Source organism: Dipodomys merriami, unplaced genomic scaffold (assembly GCF_024711535.1).
Source record: "Dipodomys merriami isolate MVZ:Mamm:240054 unplaced genomic scaffold, mDipMer1.0.p SCAF_4, whole genome shotgun sequence".
Taxonomy (NCBI): domain Eukaryota; kingdom Metazoa; phylum Chordata; class Mammalia; order Rodentia; family Heteromyidae; genus Dipodomys; species Dipodomys merriami.
In genome coordinates this window covers 71,523,413-71,530,132 of record NW_027205603.1, presented here as the reverse complement: position 1 = coordinate 71,530,132, position 6,720 = coordinate 71,523,413, and the positions used below count along the sequence as shown (strand labels likewise).

At 40.4% G+C, this 6,720-nt stretch overlaps 1 protein-coding gene and 1 pseudogene across 2 annotated transcripts in view; one reads left to right on the top strand and one right to left on the bottom strand.

The window, feature by feature from the left end:
- LOC138805949 (nonsense-mediated mRNA decay factor SMG5 pseudogene) overlaps positions 1–6,720 on the bottom strand; it is a 103,578-nt pseudogene that overhangs the window by 71,978 nt on the left and 24,880 nt on the right.
- The window catches only part of Sybu (syntabulin), a 100,560-nt gene continuing 95,971 nt past the window's right edge, over positions 2,132–6,720 (top strand). For both annotated transcript variants that reach the window (XM_069991277.1, XM_069991276.1), the window contains exon 1: positions 2,132–2,239. The gene's annotated coding sequence lies outside the window, so the exon portion shown is untranslated. The remainder of the gene's footprint in view (positions 2,240–6,720) is intronic.

The window sequence follows — 6,720 nt, the reverse complement described above, 5'->3', positions numbered from 1 at the left end:
CTTCCTTCCTTCCCTTATTCTTTCCTTTCCTTCCTTCCCTTCCTTCCCTTCCTTCCCTTTCTTCCCTTCCTTCCCTTCCTTCCTGCTTTCTTGCTTTCTTTTTTAGCTCCACAATGATATTTAAAAGGCCAGTAGGGATTTCAAGAGAAACAATATCTGATTCAATGTGCTGGAAACCTGGATTGTGGAAAGAAGGAAATGAAGAAAATAATTTCCCAGAATACAGGAAAAGCTAAGCCAACTTGGAAGGAATATTGGAGATCATCAGTTTGACCAGAAACCATAGGGGACTTGTTTCTTTGAAGGCCAAAGGAAAATAAAACTTAATGGCTGGATCTTGAACAGAAATAGATGGCCTAGAGTAAGATAAATGCTAAGACCTAGTACTCCCTTGTACAACTATTTAAAGATAATAATAACATATTTTTAAAAGCTAAAAAATCCTAGTAATGTGAAAGCTTAAAAAGCAAAAATATTCTCGGTTGTAATAACTCCATTTATGTTATAAATTTGCATTTTTAATGGGAAGAAGATTTTCCAGAGTTTAAGAAACACTAGAGAGATGCAATTCTAGTGTCTGAGAAATCAGAAGGGGTGATCAAATGAAACTGAGCTAGGACAAGAATATAAACTGTTTAATGCCTTTAACATAAACCAAATTATATAGATGCTTGAGACTGGACTACAACATTCTAAGTCTTACACTGAAAAGTTGTCTGACACAAGAAAACAGGCACATCATACTTTAAATGGACTGTGGGAATAGAACTCCAGGGAATATGCTATGAAAAGGAAGTGAACAAGAGCAGACTTAGGAGAGTCTACTGCTCCACCAAAACAGTCTCTGTACACAAAGCTCCCTGAAGGGGAAAAAAGAAGATTAAGCACAAGCAAGTAGCATAACAAGAAACTCACCTGGAAGAATCTTTAGCCAGCTGTTTGGGCTGTTCTTACCCCATTAGCTATAGTAGAATGAGGCAAACAGTTTCGTCATTTAAACAAACAAAAAAACTCTGGTACAGCTGGATGCTCTTGATAGGCCTACCTGGAGCTAGCAATTCTGAGGGGAGCAAAGACCTTCCCTCAGTCTCCTTACCTTCCAGACAACCTGCAGTGCAAATGACCATTAGTTTTGCATTGGGACTGAAAAATTCGATCATTCTTAGCTCTCCTGTCTGAGGAGTCTTTTCAGCCTTGACTAACGACCTCACAAATTCTCTCTATAGTCTTTCTATATTTCAGCTGTTCCTACAGAAGCCTAGGTTTGCGATTTTTATTTATTTATATTTTGGTGTTTTTATGGGGGAGGGGAAGCTCAATTATTTTTTTTTAATGATCTGGTTATGTCCTAGAAAATTCTAGAGAATCAAAAACCAAATGGCCACCCTTTTTTCCTAAAGCAGAATTCAGAGAGCACCTTAGAAGAGGGACCCCAAGGACGCTGGGTGAAAGTTGGAAGAGCCCCTAACCTCAGATTATTTCTCTCCACCACCCTGTCTCCTCAGCTGCCCCCAGGGGTCATAATCGAGGCGTTTTGCCAGGAAGGTCGGTCCTGAAGGGCACCTTGAACCACGCTGTGGCTTCAATGTCTTTCTCCTTCAGCACCTGGACCTGAACCTCCTTAGCTGGGGTGAGTGGGGGTCCAAGCGACCCTGGAGTGCCGGCCCCACCGCCGCCTGGTGGGCTCTGCCTTGGGTTGTGCACCGCGACGCAGACCCTCCCACCCTAACGAGGGCTCCATCCACTGGAGGGAACCCAGAGCCACTGCAGTGCGACAGCCCTGCCGGGAACAGCTCGCAGGAGAAGAGCAGGCGGAACAAACTGCGAGGGCCTTGGCCACACAAACCAGGCCTGCAGGTCGCCGCCAGCCTGGGAGCCGATCCCCGCCGCCCCGGCGCCTCCCCTCCGCCGCGCGCTCCCCTCGCTGCGCCCTCCACCTACCGGTGCAGACCCTTTGGTCTCCCGCCCATCTCCCCACGCGGTCCGCAGTCCCAGCCAGCCGCCGGGCGCAGGGCGGGCTGCACAAGCCCAGGGTCCGAGGATACTGGAGTGTACCGACTACCGCGGCACCACGTGTCCGAACCGGGCTGGCGCGGGCGGAGCGGGCCGGGCCCGGCTCCCCCAGCCCGATCGCAAACCCGCAGCGACCCACTCTCGAACTCGCCGAACCGCTCCAGCCTCCGGGGTGCACGTCCATGCCTTCTGGTCAGCGAGATGGACTCCATCGGGGGGAGCCAAGGTAAGGCCAGGGCGGCTTTAAGAGGTGTTGATTGGTGTCCCGTACCCCAGGACCTCGGAGGGCAATGGAAGTCTTCAGTCCAATAAGGACCAACCTGGGATCTTCTGACCCTGGAAACTCCCCTTTCCTTGAGGATGTCCAGGGTGCTCAGGACCAAGGAGGAGGTCGTGGGAAATGGGACAGCCTGGGACAGCCGGGGGGGGGGGGGCTGGCAGCAGGAAGAGCTGGTGGGACTCAGTCCCTTGATTCACTGACTGTTCACAAGATCAGTTTTCAAGCTCAGGACAAGAAGCAAAGTTGGCCAACCCCCCCCCCCCGCGCGCATGTTGGGGGGTCTTTTGAGAAGGAATGTTGACCATTCCGGGTCCTGAATGTGTCTGATGGTGTCCAGAAAGCATTCCTGGGGCTTTCCAAAGACATGGATAGCAAGTCCAAGTCTCCTGGGGACGCTGGCTCTTCCAAGTTTCAATCCCCTAGGAGGTTTTGCCTAAGATTATTCGAGATGGGAAAAATAAGAAGAAGAGGGAGAGACAGAACATATTTTTCATCAATATGTTATTGAAGGGCTCAGTTAATGAGCTCAAAATATCCTCGTGAGGCGTTTGAATTTAAAATAGGCCTGAATTGTAGAGCGGAAACGATCTGCAAACTTGATTTGGGTGCGTGGGAAGAGAATCTTAAAGCTTTAAATAGAAGAAGTCACTGGGGCGGGAGGGGGGACTGTTTTCCTGATAGTTTCATCCCATCCAATATGGAGCAAGCCAGAGTCTACCGCTGAGCTCCTGTGCATTCCTCCATTCGTGACCCCAGATAGTGGGGAAACCCGCCATAGAAATCTGCCTTCTCAGAAAAGGGTCAAGGTTGAACTTCGCAGTTCAGAAGCTTCAGCTGCGAGATTTTACTGCAGCATTGCTAGCTCAGTTAACTAGGCCAGGCACATTTCGGAATGATTCACTTCTTCCTCCTCAAAGAGAATTGCAGGGCAAAAGGATCCAGGTGTTCTCTATCAAATCTTCTCTGTGTGTATTCGGAATCGTACCTGTGTCCCTTTGAGAGATATATCCAAGTGATTTTTTTTTTACTTGCTTCACATTTTGGAGCAGCAAATATATGTTATCATTATGCAACTTTTAGTTAATTTAGATGAATGTCAATGTTGATATTTCAATGAAAAGTGACAGTAAAATATACTGTTCAATCCATGCTACGCCATAATTTTAAAGCATATTTCATTAACTTGTCTGGGATTTAATGAGGAAACACAAGTTTCTTAAATGATGAGACTCTAAAAAATATGGATCCCAAACGTCTCTCCTCTCCTCTCTTCTCCTCTCCTTTCTCCTCTTGTCTTCTCCTTCCCTCCTCTCCCCTTCCCTCTCCTTTTCTCTTCTTCTCTTTTCTCTCCTCTCATCTTTTCCTCTCTTCTCCTCCCCTCCTCTCCTCTCTCTTCTCTCTTCATTCTCTTCTAATCATTTTCTTCATTCTCTCCTCTCCTTCCCTTCTTCCCTTCCTGCCTACCCCCCCCCCTTGTTCTTTCTTTCATTCTTGGCAGTAATGAAGTTTGAACTCCACTCTTGAGCCATAGCCATGTCATGCAGTCCTTCATCTTCTGTTTTTTCTCAGGTAGTGTCTCATGCTTCTGTGGAAGCCAGCCTCAGGCTGTGGACCTCCTGCCTTCGTTTTCTACTCATGTTAGTAAAAGTGTGTAAGAGATAAGCACAAATGAATAATTATTCAAGATAGAGTACTAGTTTAATTATTTAACACATGCTGGTGATATAAACCAATCTTTGCATAGTTCTCTACTGATCTTTTTAAAGATTATACACATTTCAAAAGTTTTACTATGCATGCTAGGATATCAGTATAGTCAAAGGATACAAAAGAATACCAGATAGATGATAGATAGATAGATACATAGATAGATAGATAGAGTAAATATAATATATGTGTATGTTTATGTGTGTGAGAGAGATTTATTAGTAAAATAATGCATATTCAGGACTGAAAGTAAATTCTTTCATATGAGAATAACCTTAGCAACAGATATTAATTTCAGATTCCTCATTTATAATTTTCAGAAATACATGCTTTCCTATTTCTTCGTGTTTTTTTCAGGTCATAGCTTAAAATTAGATTCCAGCTTTCCTGATTCTTTGAAATAACGTCTCATTATATCAATTGTATAAAACTAGATTTTCCAGTTATTTACATTAAGAGCACTAGTAGTAATAATATTTATCATGGTAATATTTAACTCAATTTTTTATAAACACTTTAATTTTTCTTGTAAGTAATAACTGGTGCTCATATATGGTAAATATTGCAAAATAACAATTACATCCTCTTAATTGGCTGCAATATTGAATCTCCATGTTGAAAGAAAAAGAAGAATGTAAGAAGTCATCTATTTCTTTGAAAATCTGAATACATAAAAATATGAATTTCATTTCAGAAAAAACTCCTATTTCCTTATTCCCTAAAGAAAATGTTGAACCTTTAATGACCCAACCAAAGACAGCTTCTTGAGTTAAAAACCATAAAAAATCAATTTAGGTTCAACTTACTAACTGTATGCATTTCTTTCCCTAGGGCAGAGATGACATATTTTATAGTATAAATGAAGAATGGGGTAAAAGGAAATATTAACCAGTTTCTCTGTTCGTTCTTGGTTTAACCTGTGCCCAGGGAAACTCAATTCATAATTTCATCAATTTCACACCATTAATACACATGAATTAACTTTAAAAGGTAAGGACTGATAGTTGGAGTGAGGAGGCACCATTAAACCTAATGACAGTTTAATGCATTTTTCTTAGTGGCACATGCCTTTGAAGGGGCCATTATATTTTCCCTTAAGATAGAAGGGGATGAGAATGTAAACTTAATATTATCCAGCAACATATTATTTGCTCTTCCTTTGGCTATTGAAATGTGTTAAGATAGAAGGTGATTTTTGAAGAGTTACTTCTTAACTTTCACCTGTGGGAAACAAAGTCTAAACCTGAATGCATTATGTGTGCTTTGTCCATGGTGCTGAATCTGGCTCTCTCAGTGGCCCCACTACACAGAGAAAGACTGGTATTTCTTCTGGCTAACAACTTGAATACTACGAATATTGAAAAGTAGTCAAGTAAATCTATCATCTAAATACCAAGAGAATTTGCAAATATTATTAATGGATGTACTTGAATAATAGTCAACCTGGAAGAAAAATTGCAAATATTTGCTTTTAACCAGTTTGACATACAACTTGGGGTTTCTCATCATTTTGTTCCTACAGTGATGATAAATTAAATTAAGTGTAAAGCAGCTTGAAATTATAAATTGTAATTGCAGCAACAAAATTAAATTGTAATTCAGCAAAAATGTTTAATAGTTATAAATTACTTTCCTAAGAATACTTTTTTATTTTACATTTTTTAGGCCTCTACTTTGGGCATTCCTTATGCAATTTCAAGTTACTGAAAAGTCATAGATCTTCTAATAATAAGCCATAATTTGCATAACCTTTTACATGTACATATACTTACTCTTAGCTTCACATTAACTCAATGAATACTTAATACATGTAATTGTGAATGTTGCATTGAATTTTAACATATGGCCCTTGCTGCTAAGATGCCTGAAATTCAATAATTACTGCATATATATACATATATGTATTAATGCACTCCACTATCACTAGAATTTGAAGTCATTGATGAGATGGACCTCTTTGACATTTTCATGGATTTATTGCTAGAATGATAACTCCTAACAATAAGCACATAATACATTTTAGCACATGAATTAGAATATTAATGAGTGAATAACTGAGATAAGTAAGATCAAGAATAAAATAATGGCACTAGTCACAGGGTGCAGATTTTCAGAAGAGGTATGTATTTAGAAGAGGTATGTATTTAGAAGAGGTATGTATTCTGCAGTTACAAAATTAAATTGATATGGATTGACTTGGTTTTTTTCTCAGTGCATTCAATTATCAGAAGCAAAAGTAAGTCTGATTTCCAGTAGTGTTGTATGATTTATAGGTATTTTGCCAATGTCGCTTTTAGGGCTCACTGCAACTACTTTCATTCCCCTTTATGAATGATCAGTTAAGCAACTTTCTTAAGTAACTAAGTCAATGATCAGGTACTCACAATCTAAACTCAGGCCATCTAATTTTGATCTCTAAATGGATAGCCAACAACTGAACTACTGTTTGTACATTCAAGTGCCTTTTAATTTCCATATTGCCATGTAACTTCTAGTTCTTAAAACAATCTTTCTCTTGATCTGCTTTGAAAACTTTTTTATAAAGGTAACTCCCTTTTCTACCTAATAAAAAAGAAATCATATTTGTCCTCTTGTCTTCTTTCATAGATGGAAAGGAGAGAAAAGAAAAAAAAGTCAAGAGCCAAAGACACATTAACTTCTATGGGAAATGGGAAAAAATGACATTTTTTTGAAAAAGTATTGATATATCATATACTTTC